This window comes from Trachemys scripta, chromosome 1, assembly GCF_013100865.1.
Source record: "Trachemys scripta elegans isolate TJP31775 chromosome 1, CAS_Tse_1.0, whole genome shotgun sequence".
In the NCBI taxonomy this organism is placed as follows: Eukaryota; Metazoa; Chordata; order Testudines; family Emydidae; genus Trachemys; species Trachemys scripta.
The window spans coordinates 82,146,205-82,167,366 of NC_048298.1; the positions used below are offsets into that span (position 1 = coordinate 82,146,205).

Here is a 21,162-nt window from a genome sequence, read left to right on the forward strand (position 1 = left end):
CACATGTACCACTACTCTGCAGAGCTCATGAGCTCAGCAGATTGCCCTGCTCCCTCTGCCTCACCTGATGCATCAGAACTTTGGATTCCCACAAATTCCCCAGCTCCCTGTGCCTTGCCTGTGGAGTTCAGGCGTGGTCTCCAGGGCTTCCCTTTTTCCTTGCTCTTCAGGGACTTCATAAAGGACCTGTCAGGCTGTGCAGATTTTATAAAATATCCATTGCTATGCCAAATAAGTCTTAGAAAATATTTCAGTTTTATCCTGTCCTAGATACATTAACTGGATGGAACATTTCAGTGTTAGTCAAAGAATTTTTCTGAGAGGGATCCAAAAATGTGTGACACTTCAGTAAAATGTTTTAAAATATCATTTTTAAGCATCAGTAACTTTCAAAATGCTTTGAACAAATGAGGCTATCCCAAAACATTTGTAGAGTAACCTGAAATAATAAAAAATATTTTTCTTGTGCGAAATTAATGGGAGTGATTCTAGAGTTTTCCTTGGAACCCTGGTTGGAAACATAACTTATATAGCAGCTACTGGATGGCTGTGTTCAGGGGCATTTTAAATTATCTATAACTCATAAGCAGTCTGAACAGTTTTCTTTTTACTTTACAGAAAAGAACAGTTGGGTGCCATTCTAAAATGAATCCATTACTAGAAACACATAATTACTAGGTAATATACTTTGAACACACCTGCACAGCAAATAAGGAAAGCCTAGTGTTTTAACTCCAAAAACATTGACCCTTAATGACCGAGCTCAGGGAAATTTTTTCAGAGTTGAAGTGTAGAAAGTTCTCTCTGAAGTGGAGCCAACAGTGAGCAAACTGTTTTATATTATAACCACTGCTCTCTACTTCAAATCTCTCTTCAGGACCCATCTGAAGAAATCAGCCTACTAATGATGGCTAGCTAAAATTTAAGTACGGTGATATGAGTGGTGCAGCTCCCCTTCTTCTAAATGTAGTAGGAGAGCTCCCACTCTTCTCCCTCTTCCGATCTTGTGGGAGCTCCTCTCCTTGTTAGATGAAGGGTTTCTTTGGCTCCAACCCTTTCTATGAGTAGGTGAATCAGTAACTAACCTATCAGATGAAAAGATGCCTTAGCCCAGGAGTCCCATGTCCCCGTCTTCTAAAGAAAGATGATTCTCCACTAGCTGCCCAACCCCTTCAAAGGAAAAGATGCAGAAATACATGCCCTATAATCTTGTAAACTTCAGGGAAATGCATAGAATATTTCAAAATGTTACAGGGCAAAAATCCCCTATTTTTGCCTATTTTTACATCAATACAGATTCTCCTTCTTGGTCAGGTCTAAATGGTGCACTTATAGAAATGAGGGTGACTAGAACACACACACACATGTGCGTGCTGTGTGTACACACACACTTTATTGTGGATCGTGCTTAAGGACATTAATTCCATTCAGATACATTTTTTGAATACCATAGGTACTCAGATTTTATGGTTATGGGCATGAAAAAAGGTAATTTTTAAAAAAATGAAAAGAAATGAACAATTTCATTTTCTTCTAATATTTTTTGAAATTTTTCTGGATTTTGAATGAATAAACAAAAAAATAGGTTTTGGTGGATTTCAAAAACCAAACATTTTCAAAGTTTTATTTTCTAAGAATTTTTCACAAAACTTTTCATTTTCAAAAAAAGTCCACACTTTGTGGAAAAAATATTTCCACAAAAAGTATTGACCAGCTTTAATACTGATACTTTGTCCCCATTATTTTCTCCTGGCTGCACACTGTCATCAGACATGATGGAATACCTCGTCACCACATTAAGTGAATACCTGTGATGGCAGTCAACAAAATTGGTGAGCTTCCCCATCCTAATTTGATATACTTTGAACACTAGTTTAGGGACAAGATAAGGGATAGTTGTCATTAACTTAAACTATTTTATAATACTTAAAAAGGCAAACATATCAAAAAGTGTCTGGTTATATTCTTTCTCCACGCTCTTCATATTTCACTTAGACTATAAGGTTTGAGGCAGGGACTGCATCTTTGTATGTGTTTTTACAACACATAGCAAGTGGGGCCCTAATTCTGTGTGAGGTCTCTGTGCTACTATAATATAAGCCTTAAACAATGTAATTAGATAAATAGTTAATGACTTTGATTTAATTACAACACATTTTCTTCAAGTATAGCTAATGCACAAGTTTAAAGAGAGTTAACTATTTGAGCAGCCTTAAAGGGTAACAAGTGCTTATTAAGCATGAAGGACACAGAGAAAAGATGCTAATTTCAATGTGTAATTTTTAACATCCTGTAGCTCAAAAATGTACGTTTTTTCCCCCAATTTAGCTAATAATAATGGACTCTTCTTTGACTTCAGAGTAAACCTAGCAAATCTTAGGTTGTACTAACTTTACTAGCCAAAGTTATTGGGGATGTGGATGTGAGCTAAAATAAGGTTTATAATATACCCTAGTTTTAACCTTAAATATACAACCTTAAATGCCACTTGTCCATAATACAATGTGCTGAAGCTGATAATGGCAGGAAATAATTACAAATAAAGACTGATGACCTGTTAACTTCAATATCCAGTTTAAAACAACTTAAAAAATGTCAATGCAAGAGGCTGAAGATGAGAGAGAATTAGTGACTTGAAGAATTGTAATAAGAAACTAGAGAGCAACACTCTGGACTACTTAGGAATATAAAATATCAAGGAGATAAATTCAAGAACCTTGAACAGGTCAATAAGAAATAATGTAGGGATTATAGGCCTCTGCATGAATCCGTGAAAGGCAAAGAGGAGTTGGAATTTGTAAAGGACATAAATATTTTTCAATCTTTCTATATCCTATCTCGGGAATTAGAGAAAAGCAAAGCACAGTACACAAGAATTAACAGTTAAATTCTCACTAAATTACATAATATTTTTACAGTGAAAATGCCAAAATGAAAAGTCATTGGGTGGACACAGAAATAAATGAAAATAAAAATGACTTGAAATTTATATTGAATTCTCTGTTGAATTTACTGTATAAAGTTTGAATATTTCATACTTGAGAAAAGGTATTCTGGCAAAAAGTTATTGAAAAGTTTGAAATTAAGTAAATGAGCACTTTATAGTTCTGTCACATACACACACAACACTGTTTACCTCACCTAAAAACACAATCAATAATTACATACTAAATGAAACTTAACACTCCCTCCCCAGAAATATTCTGCTTTTCATGTTTTCATTATAGCAATTCCCTCTGTTCCTCTCTTAATCATTATTGAGCAAATTCTTGATAATGCCCGATGTACAGTCTTTATTCGTGTACTTAGATTTTGAAATTCTCATTACTAGTATGATCACACTGCACCTTTAAGAAGGGGGTGGGCGGTGGCGAGGGAGGAATTTGACTAGCTGGCCGAATGAAGGAAACTGTGCTTGTGGCTGGGGAGGGGAGAGAGAGGGGTTCCATTTTGCAATAATTTCACAAGGGATGACACTGACCCATTGGAATGTGGATGGGTGGAAGGGTTTAAAAGGGGCAGCCCGTGTGGTGAAGCCCCCTTTTACATGGAGCAGACTGAGACAGCACCCACCCTCCCTTCCCTTAAGGTGATGAAATACCAGGTTTGGTCAAGACCTGCTCTGGGCATTGCGTTAGGTATACCTTTCTTTAGGGTGGCTGTGAAGGAATTTTTCCCTTACCACCAGATTGACCTAGGTGGAGTTGGGTCTTTTTTGGCTTTCCCGCAGTGGGTTCAGGGAGAGCTTTGTTCATGTGTGACATGAAGGGAGGTAGGCTATGTGTTGCAACTCATTATATAAGTGTGGGGGGGGGTGGTCCAGTGCAGGTTCTCCATAGGGAAGATATACAGTGATTGGATAAAAATGGTCTGGTAAAGGACTTAAAAGGAGATGTTGATTAAAGAAACAGAATGGGGGTGGGGAGGGGAGCTTCGGGGACTCCTATGATTGGTACGGCAGGGATCCAACCCCCCTTTCTTATAGCCCACTTTCATGGGATGGTAAAGTCCCAGAAATGCGTTGGCTGGGAGACCTGGGTAGAAAAAGAGGGGGGTAAGGGCTTGTGGAAGCCCCCTGAGAAGTTATTGAATGAACATGGGGTTATTTGCACTGTACACTTTTATTTGCCGAGTAGTCCAAGACATCTAATAATAAAGTTGTGGCCTGATTAAAACCATATGTAATGTCTCCTGTCCTTCTTTTGGTATAGCCGGACAAATTACTTGATGGAACACGCATACAAAATGTGCATGCATATTTGATGCATGAATGATGCTTTCTATTTTTTAAAAATTGGTTTGGAAAATGTTTCTTTTTAATATTATTTCTGTTACTGTTATATGTATGTGCAGTAGAGTTGTTCTTAATACAAATGCAAGTTATTTTACAAATGAGCAAATAATATTCTTCTTATTGATAAAATTCTGTTGGCACATGATGCAGTTGACACAGGCCTCTTTCTTTGTGTTTATCTGCTTCTGCTTAATAGTTTGCCCACAAGCATTGGTAAGGAAGAGAGCAGGAATTCCTTGCATATCCTATATCATAGGATCAAGTTTCCATTATCCTACCTCAGTAAAGAACTCCTGTCAAACAAGTTTGTGTTTTTTGAAGTACTTCTAGAGCCTCTACTGCTTTCAAAAAATGTGTAATCTGCTCTTAGGTTAAATATTTTCCTTTCCTCTGGATATCCTATGTTATCCCTCATTCACTAACTTCTTCCTCTCTCGTTCTCTTCTTGCTGTCTGTCTTTTCTTACAACACTTTGTAAAAATGTTAAATATACAGTAACTCCTCCCTTAATGTTGTAGTTATGTTCCTGAAAAATGCGAATTTAAGCGAAATGATGTTAAACAGATTCAATTTCCCCATAAGAATTAACGTAAATGTGGAGGGGGGGTTAGGTTCCAGGGAAATTTTTTCACCAGACAAAAGACTATAGTTTTATATATATATATATATGTATATATATATATATAATACACACCGTTTAATTTTAAACAAACAATTTAATACTGTACACAGCAATTATGATTGTGAAGCTTGGTTGAGGTGGTGAAGTCAGAGGATGGGATATTTCCCAGGGAATGCCTCAATGCTAAGTGATGAACTAGTACTCGGCTGAGCCCTCAAGGGTTAACACATTGTTGTTAATGTAGCCTCACACTCTCGAAGGCAGCACAAATGGAGGGAGGGGAGACAGCATGGCAGACAGAGACACACACCCTGTGTGAGAGAGAGATGTGCATTGCCCCTTTAAGTATGCTGACTGCACTCTAAGTACATTGCCTTTTTAAGTAGATCAGCAAGTTGAGATAGCAGCTGCTGCCAGCAATCACCCTCTGTCCTGAGCCCTGTCGTGTCCCCTCCACTCTATGGAGATGGGGTATGGGGTAACTGGGGGGCAGGAGCAGAGGGGGGAGACACCCTGACATTAACGCCCCCACAGCAAGCAGGAGGCTCCCGGGAGCAGCTCCAAGGCAGAGGGCAGGAGCAGCACATGGCAGTGGGGGGAGGGTCAGCTGAACTGCCAGCAATTGATAGCCTGCTGGGCGGCTGCCACACAGGGAACTTAGGGGAGGGGGAGCTGATGGGGGGGGCTGCTGGTTCACCCTGGTTCCAAGCCCCCACCAGCTAGCTCCAACGGGCTGCTCTTTCTGCAAGCAGTGGACAAAGTAGGCAGCTGCCAAACAACATTATAAGGGAGCATTGCACAACTTTAAACGAGCATGTTCTCTAATTGATCAGCAACGTAACAATGAAACGTTAACTGGGACGACTTTAAGTGAGGAGTTACACCATAATGTTATGGCAGGAGGCACCAGAAGGTGTTGTTACACATTGTCTTAAGTTATTTTTCTTAGTACATGAGTAAGTCTCTAGTATTTGAAGAATGCGGAATTGTTGTTTGTTTTATTCAGTATTCATTGGAGAACAGCTGTGACTGTTAGCAGTTTGCTCTCTGCTTTATTCACTATATTTTAAGACAATTAGTGGAACAGAGAAACTCCCTGCAAACAGTCTACTGGTTTGTGAGTTGAAATTTCTGGAAGAAAGGGATTACCTGCATGCTCTCTATGATTGTCTCTGTTTCAAGACTGGTGTATGTATGTAAATAAAGCAAATTACACTTAGAATCCACCTAGACTCTGTGTACTGATTTCTCCTCCACTAGGAAGATGATTTGCAAAGCCTCAGAATTATACTACTGCTTGACAAAGACTGTTGTCTGAAACAGGACACTAGTGTGAGAAAAAGGGGCAATAATAATATGAGTGGGAGAAACTACCTCCTCTCTCTTTTGTATTGTATACTTCCATAATACTCCAAAATCACCGCAAAAATGTCTATCTAGTTCTGAAGATGGACTTTTAGGCTCTCAGGCTGAATCTTACAATGCCCCTACTGAGGCTATGCTCCTGCATTATCCAGCAGGGTCCATGAAAAAGTAATTAATCATTCTCTTCTGGCCCTGGAACTCAGCGTCCCCTTTGCTCTGTGTGGGTCCTTAAAATGTTAATTCTATTCTAGCAATTAAAAGTGTTAGCAGTAATAACTCATTATTTTCCTTTGGGTGCTGGCTCCTGCCAGGGAGTAGGGTCGGAGTGCAGGGGCTTCACTCCCCGGCAGGAGCACTGAGCGGGGCTCAGGGGCACCCATTTTTCCAGGGACCCACAATTGGCCAAGGTCCCTGGGCATGGGCCCTGTTGGCCCAGTGGCTAATCTGCTACTGCTCTCAGCCCAAGTATATTTCTTACATTATATGCTGAAGGGGTTAGATAAGGTGTTGTTATGACATCATCATTTGGCCGGGCCAATAAGTAGCGGTAAAAGCAGTTTGCTGTACTTTCTTTGTGTGCCTGCAGCACATAGGAGTTTCGATTGTGAAGTTAACACAATAAAAATAACAGAAATGACAGATCTGAATATTTCATTGAAGAGGCAAGATTATATATAAAAAATACTGACCTAAAAGGGGAAAAGGGGCAAAAGAAAAAAGCCGACTATTTCTCTCTTCCCTTCCCCCTATCCCTGTGCTCACACACTTCGGGGAGTTATTTGCTAATTTAGAGCACAAACAAGCGTTAAAACTTCCTGGCCTAGTGCCTGCTGCTAGAATCAGCCTTCTGTCTGCTCCCTAGTTACCATGTCTGAACTGTATTAGATGAGGGATCTTTTGGCTGTTGCACCACAGGAAGAGGTTACACCTAATTCCATTCCCAAAACACTAAAAACCAAAAATAAAAAACCCAATAACGAAATGAAAAATAACCCACAGGTAATCTGCCCAAGCTAGCTCACCATCACTGCTTTTTAATACAACACATTCTTTTATTTAATTTGTCATGAACCATAATGCCTACAAGAAAATGGCCAGTGAGTTTCTAAATTACAGTTCCCAAAAGACCTGAAGTGCAAAGTTTATACTCTCTCATTCCCCTCAGTTATAAGATGCATCAGTTTGTGTCTGTACCTCCAATTATAAGAGCCCTAGACTGCCAGGAGGGGGACTCAGTGTAGTAGATTTTCATCTGGTTGACTGTACTGTCAGACCTGCATAATATTACACATCTGGTAGCCCTGTCACGCCTGCCCACAAAAGTATGTCAGTCATGAGAAAAGGAGACATCATGTACAGAATACTCTTTGGCATAAGGGAAGCTTCATTGGTCTAGGAGCCTGGAGACCATGCTTTCTGGTTGACCATCTTCTGGATGCTGTTAATCTTTCTGTGCAGTTCACATTATTGCTGACCAAGGCCTCACCCGTAACCCAGGAGGATGGGAACTATCATGCCCTTACTTCATAAAGGCAAGAGAGGTTTCACAAGGTCACTTCAATTAGAGTTGGGAATAGAACCCTGGTCTCTAATATGAAAGAGCCAAGTCTTACTCAGCCGTGCTGCTTTTCAGAATGAATGTCAGATCTATGTGCTGGGCTAATCCTGGCTGTAACCATTGTTCTAACCACTACATATTGTGCTCTCAGAGCCAGGAATAGAACACAGGAATCCTGATAACTGACACACCACTTCTGGCTCACAAGTAGTTATGTAAGTGGTTGGCAAAGTGTGTGTCATGTCCTCCACTAGGGTCCATTCCTTATAGAGGATAACAGCCTACTTCTGCTGCCAGTTAATCTTTTAGCTCAAGGGGCTGTGCAGTGGATGAGTTCAAACCGTGTTGACTACCCAACAGGAAAAAATAATTTGTGATCATGTGATCAAGTCTGCATCATGCATCTGCAAAAAGGGGCAGAATTAAGGCTGCACAAGTAACCTTAATCTTACATTGACTAACTATTGGGTGTACTTGACTTTGCAACTTCATTGTTCTTGTAATATAGGTTGTTTTTTTTTTAATATGTATTTATCCACAGGACCACTTCTCAAAATACAATAATTCCAATTCACACATGCTAATTTTTAAATTAATTTATAGTACAAAGTATTGTATGCAGAAGTTAATTTTAACATCATGTTTATTGTTTTGCATTTTGGTTAATGGGAGCTGTCCCTATCAGAATAAAGTGTGATATTTGATTATAGAATATGTTTGCAAGAGACTGAGAGCAATGTGTGGTTGATTTTGACTGTGTGTCCACAAAATGAAAGATTCTGTGTAAGCTCCAAAAAGTCAGGGCTTGATTTAGTAAAGTTACCTTTTGAGCAAGCAAGACTCATTCTTGAGGGTGTAATATTAACACTTACTGAGGGTAGGTTGCAACAGAGGGTCCTGTGGCACCTTTAAGACTAACAGAAGTATTGGGAGCATAAGCTTTCGTGGGTAAGAACCTCACTTCTTCAGATGCAAGTAATGGAAATTTCCAGAGGCAGGTATAAATCAATATGGAGATAACGCGGTTAGTTCAATCAGGGAGGGTGAGGTGCTCTGCTAGCAGTTGAGGTATGAACACCAACGGAGGAGAAACTGCTTCTGTAGTTGGATAGCCATTCACAGTCTTTGTTCAATCCTGATCTGATGGTGTCAAATTTGCAAATGAACTGGAGCTCAGCAGTTTCTCTTTGGAGTCTGGTCCTGAAGTTTCTTTGCTGTAAGATGGCTACCTTTACATCTGCTATTGTGTGGCCAGGGAGGTTGAAGTGTTCTCCTACAGGTTTTTGTGTATTGCCATTCTTGATATCTGACTTGTGTCCATTTATCCTCTTGCGTAGTGACTGTCCAGTTTGGCCAATGTACATAGCAGAGGGGCATTGCTGGCACATGATGGCATATATAACATTGGTGGACATGCAGGTGAATGAGCCAGTGATGTTGTAGCTGATCTGGTTAGGTCTTGTGATGGTGCTGGTGGTGTAGATATGTGGGCAGAATTGGCATCGAGGTTTGTTGCATGGGTTGGTTCCTGAGTTAGAGTTGTTATGGTGCGGTGTGCGGTTGCTGGTGAGAATATGCTTAAGGTTGGTGGGTTGTCTGTGGGCGAGGACTGGCCTGCCTCCCAAGGTCTGTGAAAGTGAGGGATCATTGTCCAGGATGGGTTGTCGATCACTGATGATGCGTTGGAGAGGTTTAAGCTGAGGACTGTAGGTGATGGCCAGTGGAGTTCTGATGGTTTCTTTTTTGGGCCTGTCTTGTAGCAAGAGGTTTCTGGGTACACGTCTGGCTCTGTTGATTTGTTTCTTTATTTCCTTGTGTGGGTATCATAGTTTTGAGAATGCTTGGTGAAGATCTTGTAGGTGTTGGTCTCTGTCTGAGGGGTTGGAGCAGATGCGATTGTACCTCAGTGCTTGGCTGTAGACGATGGATCGTGTGGTGTGTCCGGGGTGGAAGCTGGAGGCATGAAGGTAGGCGTAGCAGTCGGTGGGTTTTCGATGTAGGGTGGTGTTAACGTGGCCATCGCTTATTTGTACTGTGATGTCTAGGAAGTGGACCTCCTGTGTAGATTGGTCCAGGCTGAGGTTGATGGTGGGGTGGAAGCAGTTGAAATCATGGTGGAATTCTTCCAGGGTCTCCTTCCCATGGGTCCAGATGATGAAGATGTCATCAATGTAGCGTAGGTAGAGAAGGGGCATGAGGGGACGAGAGCTGAGGAAGCTTTGTTCCAGGTCAGCCATAAAAATGTTGGCATATTGTGGGGCCATGCTGGTGCCCATAGCGGTGCCACTGATCTGGAGGTAAATATTGTCACCAAATTTGAAATAATTGTGCGTGAGGATAAAGTCACAGAGCTCAGCAACAAGTTGTGCTGTGTCATCATCAGGGATACTGTTCCTGACAGCTTGTATTTCATCTGTGTGTGGGATGTTTGTGTAGAGAGCCTCTACATCCATGGTGGCTAGGATGGTGTTTTCTGGGAGGTCACCAATGCATTGTAGTTTTCTCAGGAAATCAGTGGTGTCACAGAGATAGCTGGAAGTGCTGGTGGCGTAGGGTCTGAGTAGGGAGTCCACATATCCAGACAGCTTCCACCCTGGACACACCACACGATCCATCGTCTACAGCCAAGTGCTGAGGTACAACCGCATCTGCTCCAACCCCTCAAACAGAGACCACAGGACCTAACCAGATCAGCTACAACATCACTGGCTCATTCACCTGCATGTCTACCAATGTTATATATGCCATCATGTGCCAGCAATGCCCCTCTGCTATGTACATTGGCCAAACTGGACAGTCACTACGCAAGAGGATAAATGGACACAAGTCAGATATCAGGAATGGCAATACACAAAAACCTGTAGGAGAACACTTCAACCTCCCTGGCCACACAATAGCAGATGTAAAGGTAGCCATCTTACAGCAAAAAAACTTCAGGACCAGACTCCAAAGAGAAACTGCTGAGCTCCAGTTCATTTGCTCCTCTGTTGCTTTTTATAGATTCAGACTAACATGGCTACCCCTCTGATACTTGAGGGTAGGTTGCCATTGGACATTGCTAATGAGGTACAATGGATACAAAGTTGTTGCTATTTAATTTCAGTTTAATAAGAGGTTTAGTGGCTCTCTATTACAGCTCCCACATCTGATTCAATACCTTCTTTTGCATGAATAGCCAGACTGAACTACCCCATTATTTATTGAGGAAGTCTGTTCCAACTTGATCAGGCTTGAGGAATGCTAGTAAAGGGGTGTGTGTGTGTGTGTGTGTGTGTGTGTGGTTTGCCCTGCTGCTTTCCTGTAAACAAATAGTGGGTTTCATTGACCAGACCCTTTCGCCAGCAGTAAACTCCTACACTTTTTTAGAATCCAAAGTGTTTGGTTGTATGCAAACTACATGCTAATAAGCAGATTAGCTCATTAAATTTGCAATCACTTTTTGGGGGGAAGTAAAATATTAATTTTATTTTTTTTTAAGCTCAAAAGTCCTCTTAAAGGTAAAGAGTCTTCTAACCATCCCTTTTACACAATATATTTCCTGCCACAGAGTATAACTTACATATTTCAAGATTATTCCAGGGCACGGTTATTTTTCCATTTAAAATACCGTCTAACAGAACTTAACAAACAAACAAAAAAACTATTCATTTAGTTACATCGCCCGCTCATGTTGACAGGGTTTAAGTTTCTTGTTTCGTAAAGTTCTACCTCCTTATTTAGGTTGTGGATGAAACCCTGGCTCATTGGAAGTCAATGGGCAAAGCTCTCACTTACTTCAACAGGGCCAGGATTTCACACAGTGTTTTAAAGCCTGCATTTAGACCACAATGAAAGTATATCTAGCTGATTAGAGGCTTCCAAGCCTCTCAATAAATACTTTGCAATTATTTAGCACCTTTCCTCTAATGAAGGATATGGAAAAGGTTTAGAGAGTCTAGAGGACATCAAAAAATTATAAAAGTTTTAGAAAACCTGACCTATGAGGAAAAAAAACTGGATATGTTTAGTCTTGAGAAAAGAAGGCTGAGGGGGGAACCTATTAAGTCTTCAAATATATTAAGGATTGTTATAAAGAGGATGGTGATCAATTCTCCAAGTCCACTTCAGGTAGGACAGGAAGTAATGCCCTTAATTCTGCAGCAAGGGAGATTTAGGTTAGATATTGGGAAAAACTTTTTAACTTTAAGAATTTCCATAAGTTACCAACGGAGGTGGTGGAATCCCCGTCATGTGGAATTTAAGAACAGGTTGGACAAACATCTGTCATGCCTCAGCATTGGGGGCGGGACTAGATCAGTGGTTCTCAAACTAGGGCTGCCGTTTGTTCTGGGAAAGCCTCGGCAGGCCGGGCCGCTTTGTTTACCTGCCGCGTCTGCAGATTTGGCCGATCACGGCTCCCACTGGCCGCGGTTCGCCGCTCCAGGCCAATGGGGGCTGCAGGAATGGCAGCCAGCACGTTCCTCGGCCCGCGCCCCTTCCTGCAGCCCCCATTGGAGTGGCGAACTGCAGCCAGTGGGAGCCGCGATCAGCCGAACCTGGGGACGCGGCAGGTAAACAAACAGGCCCAGCCCAGTTCCCATTAGTATTTACTTCATTAAAAACATTAAAGAGGTCTCTATCCATATCCACATCGGATCCTGGAGGTCTATAGCACACCTTAAGCACTATCCCAGGGGAGGCTCTAGTAGCTTTCTTCCCCAATGTGATTTTTTGCCCAGACAGACTCTGTCTTATCCATTCCATCACTTCTTATTTCTTTACAGTATACCACATCACTGATATACAGTGCTACTCCACCACCTTTGCCTTTATTTCGATCTTTCCTAAACAGCACATACCGTTCAATACCTGTACTCCAGTCATGACTATTATTCCACCATGTTTCACTTATCTCTATAATATCTGGTTTCACTTCCTGCACCAATAGCTCTAGTTCCTCCATTTTGTTACCTAGGCTACTCGCATTAGTGCACAAACATCTTAATTTTCGCTGTTTGGCTTCTCTCACATTCTTTACCCTATTAAGCACAGACATTCTACCACCAGTATCACCTATTCGATTGGTATCTACACTACCCTTCCTCCTTATGTCCATTCTCCTTCCCACGGCTGTATCCTTTCTTACTTTGTTTTCTTCCCTTTCAATGTTAAAATCCTGAGCGAGATCTTCCCAAAACTCTGGGTCAATGTTGAAACGCTCCAAGGATCATTTGAATGAGTCCTTGAAACGTTTCTTCTGGCCTCCCTGAGGGTACTTTCCATCCTTTAGCTTGCTGTAAAAGATCTTTGGCCTGCCCGTGTGAGAAAATCAGTATCTAAAACCTTGTCTTGCCATCTTATCCTCATCAGTTTCCTCAGACAGCTCATGTGAAAGTGATTCAGCTTCATAGTATGGCATCTGTACACCATCCAGGTTTCATATGAGCACATCAGAGTGGGCAACATGATGGTTTTGTAGACCTTCAGTTTTGTTTGTTGACTATTGCCTCTACACTCCCACACATTTGCATGTAGTCTGCCAAAGACCACACTTGTTTTGCAATTCTGACATTGTTTTCATCATTCATATGAACTGCACATGACTGTGTACTGCCGAGGTAGGTGAACTTGTCCCTGCCTGGAGGGTTTGGTCATTCACTGGATAGTAGGCTGTACATAAGGGTTTCTTGGTGCAGGCTTGTACATCACTTCTGTCTTCTCAATGATAATTGTGAGACCGAAGTTGTCACAAGCTGAAGAGAAATAGTTCATACTCGGCTGCATGTCAGACTCAGATTTGACATTCAGGGAACAGTCATCAACAAAGAGACGATCACAAACAATCACTTCTTGTATCTTCATCTTTGCCTGTCGTCTCCTCAAATTGAAGAGTTGGCCATCAGACCAGTATCTGATGTCAATTCCGGTGTAACAGTCATGAAAGGCATCTGTAAGCATGGCAGAGAACATCGTACTGAAGAGGGTTGTGTCCAGCGCACAGCCCTGCTTGACTCCATAGGTGCCTGGGAATGGTTCAGATGACTCACTGTTGTCCACAACATGAGTGAGCATGCCATCATGGAATTGCTAACCACTGCGATGAATTTCTCCGGGCAACGGAATTTTGCTATGATCTTCTCCATGTGATGCTGGTAAATCAAGTGCCAGCTCAAGCCAAGGCCACAGGCATTCGCTAAGAACTGGCAAACTCATAGCTGGAAACCAAACCAACTCGCCACTAGGTTAGTTTAGTTCAAAATAGGTATTAGTTTTATAAGAATGTATTTAGTGCTTAGACTCTATGAAATGCTTGTAAATTGCTGCAGGCATTAATCTCACTTGTAATGTTTGTATCCCATGCTATGTGGTTATTCAGGGGGCCAACACAGGACAAGAGCTTTGTTAATTGTCCCACCCACCCATGGAGAAGTACATGCAGAAGGCCTCATCCCATTGGTTTGAATGCAGGAAGAGGGAAATAAAAATAGTTGACATGAAGATTTTTCATCTCTTTGCTGTTTAAACTCTCACAGGGCCAGAGACTCTAAACCAGGGGTAGGCAACCTTTCAGAGTGGTGTGCTGAGTCTTCATTTATTCACTTTTATTTAAGGTTTCGTGTACCTGTAATACATTTTAACGTTTTTTAGAAGGTGGGGGGTTCAGGGGTCAGGGCAGAGGGCTGGGGGTGTGTGGGGGTGCAGGGCAGAAGGCTGGGTGTGGGGGGGAGTTCAGGGGTCAGGGCAGAGGGCTGGGGTGTGTGTGGAGGTGCAGGGCAGAGGGCTGGGGTGCTTGGCTCGTGGGGGTGCTCCCAGCCCCCTGCCCTGAGCGACTCATGGCAGGGGGCTGGAAGGGATGTGCCCTGTTCCACCCCCTTCCCCAAGGCCTCATCCCTACCTCTTCTCTGCCTGCTCTACGGAGCAGCGAGCACGCTGCCGCTCGGCTCTGCTCCGCTCCCCCTCCCCCTCGCAAGGGCCATCAGCTGATCGGCGCAGGGAGAGGGACGGGGAGAAGGGGAGGAGGGGCAGGAAAGAACCACACTAGGGGAAGAAGCGGGGGTGGAGGGAGGCTTGGCTGCCACAGGACCAAGCTTCTGCCTCCTGCTCCTGCAGGGGAGAGCGGTGGGTTTGGTGGCTGAGTGGGCCTGGGGGCCAGGACCCCCCCACCACTCTCCCCTGCGGGGGCAGGAGCCAGAAGCTTGGTCCTGCGGCAGCCAAGCTTCCCTCCTCCCCCGCTTCTTCCCCGAGCATGGTGCTTTCCTGCCCCTCCTCCTCCTCTTACCGGGCAGGCAGAGTGCCACTAAAAATCGTCTTGCATGCCGTGTTTGGCACGCGTGCCATAGGTTGCCGGCCCCTGCTCTAAACTGAAGTGAGAGATCTCCCAGGGTTATCTCTGGGTTTGCCCTGAAAGACACTTTGAATTGTTAGATCACTGCAACTCTATCACTCATATGATTTAGATTACAACTCATTTGTGTGTATATGCTTGCATCTTTTAACCTGTTTATTACAGGATTGGCTATAGGCATTGTCTGTGGTGTAAGATCTAGGGTACTAATTGATCTGGGGTAAGTGACTGGTTTCTTGGGACTGAAAGCAATGAGAGCTGGGTGAAAAATTTTCAGCCAAAGTAGATTTGATGACCCTGAAAAGTTTCATGAATTTGTGTCGGCTTTGCCAGATTGATCATATCAAAGAACCCTCTCATCCCACTCCAAAGTTAACATAAAAAAAAAAAATCTGAAAAAATAAAAATGTTTTGGTTTTTCAGTTCGAAATTACTTTTCATTTTGAAATTTCCTTCACATTTATTTTTAATATATTAAAAACATTAAGCTCTTGAAGTTGACTGAAAACATGTTGTTTGAGGCTAAATGTCCCCCCCCCCCCGATATTTTGCAATTGCCAGTAAACCAAGAACTCCATTATTCACATAATTCTGCCTACAATGCCCTGCCACCTGACCGTGGTTAGCCAGGTGGCAAGCTGTCACTACTGCTCAGAGTAGGGAACTTTCTTATTACATTGTTACCTCATCCGTCCCTTTCCACCCTTCTGTTTGTTGTAGTCATCCGTTCTATCTTGGCATAAAAAAAGATTGTAATGTTTTTGGAGCAGGGGACTGTATTTGTACTTCATACCTGTACAGTCCCCGGCAGAATGGGACCCTGAGCCTGATGGGGGCCTCTGGTTGCTTTCATAATACAAATAATGAATAGACTGTTGGAGGCTCATAGGGATTCCCAGCCAGTTCAGCGAGCCCTTTAGGCCTGTTGCCAAGCCTAATAGATTTTCTAGGTGTGTGCATCGGATCTTTGGCCCCCAAGGCGCCAACTAAGGCTTGCCAAAGGGTGGGAGGCCCCAACAAACATCCTAACTCTTGCAGGGAGAAAAAACCCTTGACAATTCTCCTATGGCTCATGTGTGAGAAGAGGTGAACTTTAGCTGCTAAAGAGGCTGAACATTCCCTGCTCTGCTGTCTGCCCTCTGCAGGGTATGGGAGCAATGGGTCTAGCAGGAGATTGGGGGTAGGACCGAAGAAAGGCATACCCACCCCAAACCCTTGACTAGACAAAAAGAGGCAACATGTAAAGTAGTAACTAATAACTAATTATTACTTATATAGTCAGCATGCATACAGGAAAATTCATGTATTAAAATGAAGTGTTAAAGCCACTGCTTATGGGTTTTGAAGATATATAATAATCTATGTTAAAGTTCATGTAGGATCTTTTAAAAATGATTTTTAGTTTGTTTAATTGATTGTAACTATAGATGTAGTCTTTACCTAAACTTGGCTTTAAACTCTGTGCATATGCATGTGGGAAGGGAAATACTGTATACTACCTTTTGACAACCTAACATCTGTCCTCCACTTTAACATAGTTGTCTGTTCTCATTTTAGTTAAAACAGACAAAAGTACTAAATGCCAGTTTCGCTTTATAAAACTATTATGTATAACACTCTATTTTCCAAAGCTTGTCAACCTCGTATCTTGATAGGCTTTTTTAATGTTGCATGCCTGTTTTCTTTTTTCCATATTTTTATTGCCATGGATTAAAGTCAGGTTATTTTTATGCTCCCAGAACTCTGATTAGTTAGATTAACAGAAGTGCTTTTGGTATTGATGATACCATTATATACTACACTAAACCCATTAATAAATTAACAGTGCAGCTTGCCTGTTTATAAATGAGCTTTACTGGGGGTTGTTTAAAATGAAAAACACCACTGATTGCTTGTAATCTAATCCAGTGAGTTACACAGGTTTTTATGCATGTGAGGGAAAGACAATTAGCACTACCTGAGAGGTTTTTATTTCCCAACTAGATTTTGAATGTAACAGAAATAATTTAGTTAAAAATAGCAACCTGGAATAACTGGTAATGAGCTTTGTGTAGAATAACAACTCATATGACCAGAAATCTTCATTTTAAAAAGTCACTTTTAATCCTTATTGTCTTCAGAGGTTTACAATATGTGCCTATAGGCATAGTTATTCCTTTTTCTGGTGTCTCTAAAAAGAGTAATAGGTAAGGTTATTTAAAATTTTCATATTTGAAAATTTACTTGCATATTGATGGCTTGTCCTATAAACAAAAACTAGAATTTTCCTGCAACAATACGAGTTGAAATTTAATTAGACAGCACAATTTCATAACAAAAGCCTGTAAACTGCAAAGTAGTGCAAGTCTTTATTTTTGTCTTTCCTTGTCAGCTTTTTGCATTGTTGATCGATTTGCTGTAGTGCTGCTGTCAGTAGTTTACCAATAGTCTGATAGGATCTCATGACTGGCATTTTGCCTTTTTAAAAACCATCTCCATTGCTACAGTAAAGAATTTGAACCTCTAAATCAGCTGTGATAGCTGCTAGCCTCTTTTATTGTTATTAATGTGCTAGTAGGAGAGGAATATTGAACAGTAATTAGGAGCCAGTAAATTGCTACTGGAATAAACTTGAAAAGGTCAGTTTCCAGGCAAGAAGCCTTTCATATATGTTATCTTTATTTTTCTTCTTATATCATATTCATTATTAAGAGATATATATATATATATTAATATAACATTTCATTTATATTGACAAATGAGGGTAAAAATGTTACTTTAGTTCATAGTCTAAAAGCAGCAGTAATTATGTGAAAGTCACACTGCAGCAAAGTGGTTGCTACTAAATTAAATTTTAACCTTTTGAATTCGTTGTTCCTGTTAATTTGTATTTTTTTATGTGTGGGAAGAAATTTCTGAGTATTTTAAAACATGTTTGTAAAGAAATGTGTGATGTTTGTATTCTGTAAATCATGTATTCAAACTTTAGACCATTTTTAAAGAGGCAGATTTAAATTGGTGCCAAATAAATTTTATATAAAGCTGAGAAAATTGACAAGATAGGATGTGATGGCAGCTTTGAAAAAACTTTCTTAAGACAATCTTAATGAATTCAGGAAATATTCCCAGAGAGAGAACATTTTCATACAGGGAATGATGGTGTTGTGGAAAACAGGAGAATGTATATATTTGGGGATCTTAAATAAAGCTTTAAACATTTAATCTCTTATTTAATATCATTCTTTCAATCCTTAGGTATTTATAAACAATAAATGGGACTTTGAAGTAAAAGGAGTACTGAATAGCTTATTGCTTTATTTTTCTAATAGGCATCCCTTCCAGGGTCTTGTTATAGACAATGCAAATTCTGGAGTAGGCCAAGAATCAAATATATTTTCACATCTTCCTCTCCCGAAGCTTCCTAAGGTAAATTTTCTTTTCAATAATATTAGTCTATGTATGTGAGAATAGCATAGTTAGCTATCTGAGGTATATTTCTACTGATTTTTTTTTTATTTTAAGCACTCTTTGCAGATTTCGCATAGATATATCCTTTGATGTCATCACAAATCTATACATTCTCTATTAAATTCGCCCAATTAAAAAAACCCATGTTTTCCTTAGGCCTCTTAATCCTAGTTTTCTTTTCAAGGGAAGAGGAAAAAAATAAATCAAACCCTGGAGTTAACAAGCTGCAAGCTAAACATCACTGCTTAATCACCTGCTTCTAATCTCTTCCCTAACTTTTATTTACACACCATAAGCTCCTTAGGGAAGAGACATTGTCTATATATGGGTATGTGTCTGTAAAGTATCCACTACATTTTTGGTGCTATATGAATAGCTAAAAGGCAAAGCACTGTAGCAGGTATGTTTTGTTGAATAACTTGTCCATTATGAAAATATCTTCCTTTACTTTCCAGTGTTCATAAATCACATGCACATATGTGTACTGTGCTGGTAACTGCTGCTAGCGAATTTTGGCTACAAAATAGCAAAAATGCTGAGTTGTCTATAGCACTTGATATGACAGATCAAATGCTCATTTGACTTGGCCTATGATAATTATTTAATAGCTTACTTTACTTTCCAAAACTTCCCTCATGAGGACACTTCCACCAGAAAACAGACAGATACTCACGTACATACATATATGGTTCCAATACTATGCAATAATTATTTAAAAGGAAATATAAAACCCAAATTAAATATCTCATATATAATTAGATATAAAACATACATTTCTAAACCCAAGAAGCTTTTTCAAACCATGTGGAAATTCCATGACTTTCTATAAAAAAGACCTTGTACGTTATAAAACCCATCACCCTTTATTGTGTTTCAGCTGTCATCTCTGCTAGTACAGTAATGTCTTTTAACCACCAAAACCTTTAATCCAGCATGGGTTTTCCTTTCCAGAACCTAGCAACATCATGTCTGGATCCATGCACTCATTGTGTAACTTAAAACTTCACTGGTTGTAGGCAACTCAGGTTTCCCTGGTAACTCAACTGAAAAAAAAATCTTTTGAACGGGTATCTTCTTTTAGCCACTTTAATAGCGACTGCAGGAATTCTGTCTCACCAAAAGATGGACATAAAGTATATATCCTTATTTTTCCACATCTTCTCCAAGACACCTTATGGTATCTATGTGAAATCTTTCAATGAAGTGGAGAGTTCCTAAGAATTTTGTAAAGCAATCATAGCGGAGGCATCCTCCAGTTGTAGTTGAAATATTTCAGGCTTGGTTTCCATTGTTATAATGGATACACTCTGATTGCAAGCACTTAAGTATTCTACAGTATGTATGTATAAATGCCCAGTTACAAGAATGTGTTCAGATAATTGAATGAAAAAAGATATTCAGTATTAGTAAAAGAAAGCTTGCTTCTGAATTAATCTATTCAGATTCTTCCCATTATTAATTCTTTTGTTTAGTGTCTGTATTACAGGTAACATCTTTGGAGTTTTGGATTGTTCAGTCCTCCCGTGCCTTTTATTTATATTTTATTTTTTTACTTTGTGATGACGGCTTTTAGTAGGCTTGTGCCACCGTAGAACCTTATAATCTGCAGTTATTAGCTGTTTCTTTAAAAACTAAGAGTTATATTTAATCCCCTTTTGCCATAAATGGAATCAGATCCTGAATGAATGAATGCTTTCTAGAGTGAGTGTGTATGTGTGCATCTGTCAAATGCATATAATATGGAATGCATGAGAGCATAGTGTAGTATAAAGATTTTACTGACATGAGTTTTGGATGGCTGCATGGTTCACCAGTGGTGACTCCATGGTGGAGTTATGCAGGTTAAGGCTGCCCTCCTTTTCTCCAGAGTCGCACCTTTCTTTCTTTTTTTTTAAAGAGTAGTCTCTAACTGTTATACATGTAGATGAAAGCTTGAAAATCTGAACCAAGTATAACTGCTGAGTGATGTCTTCCTATGTCTGCCCGCAGCCTGAAACAATACCATTGAGAAATGAATGGTGTGTGGGGCCTGTTGGCAATAATGTAGATGTCAACACTTTTATCTATTTAAAAGTTGATCAAATCATTTATAAAAAGAAAGGGAGGCTGCTATAAAGATCTGTACAATCTATGGAGAGTGGCATCTCATAAGGGGGCCAGAAGTAGATGGCACTTGGGAGAACACCATAATTTCTAAATCAACCTGTCAAGCCAAAACACCCAGATGAGAGGAATGGAGCCCAGAGGGGCATCTGAGCCCTAGCAGGGGCGAGCCAATACTTCAGAGCTGGATAGGGCATCCAAGCTGTCTCCATTTCAAAATGGCTAGAGTCATGGATCTGCTGTGATGGGGGATGTAAGGCCTGGCAACTACCTTCCTGTCTCTAGTGGCTGCTGCTTCTTCCTTTGTGATAGACTGTTTGAAGACTCAGACAGATATCTCCGCTGCAGCTGCAACCATGAGAGCAAAGCTTACATTCGGATATCACATGACTTTGAGTGCTAGGACCCTAGGCATATGCTGGTTGTGTCTCTCTTTTTTAACCCAACCC

General features: G+C 40.8%; 1 long non-coding RNA gene across 1 annotated transcript in view; it reads left to right on the forward strand.

Moving 5' to 3' along the window:
- The window catches only part of LOC117878794, a 144,755-nt gene extending 126,187 nt beyond the window's left edge, over positions 1-18,568 (forward strand). Inside the window, exon 4 of the long non-coding RNA XR_004646093.1 lies at positions 18,472-18,568. This is a non-coding gene — a long non-coding RNA (uncharacterized LOC117878794). The remainder of the gene's footprint in view (positions 1-18,471) is intronic.
- The last annotated feature ends 2,594 nt before the right edge of the window (positions 18,569-21,162 follow it).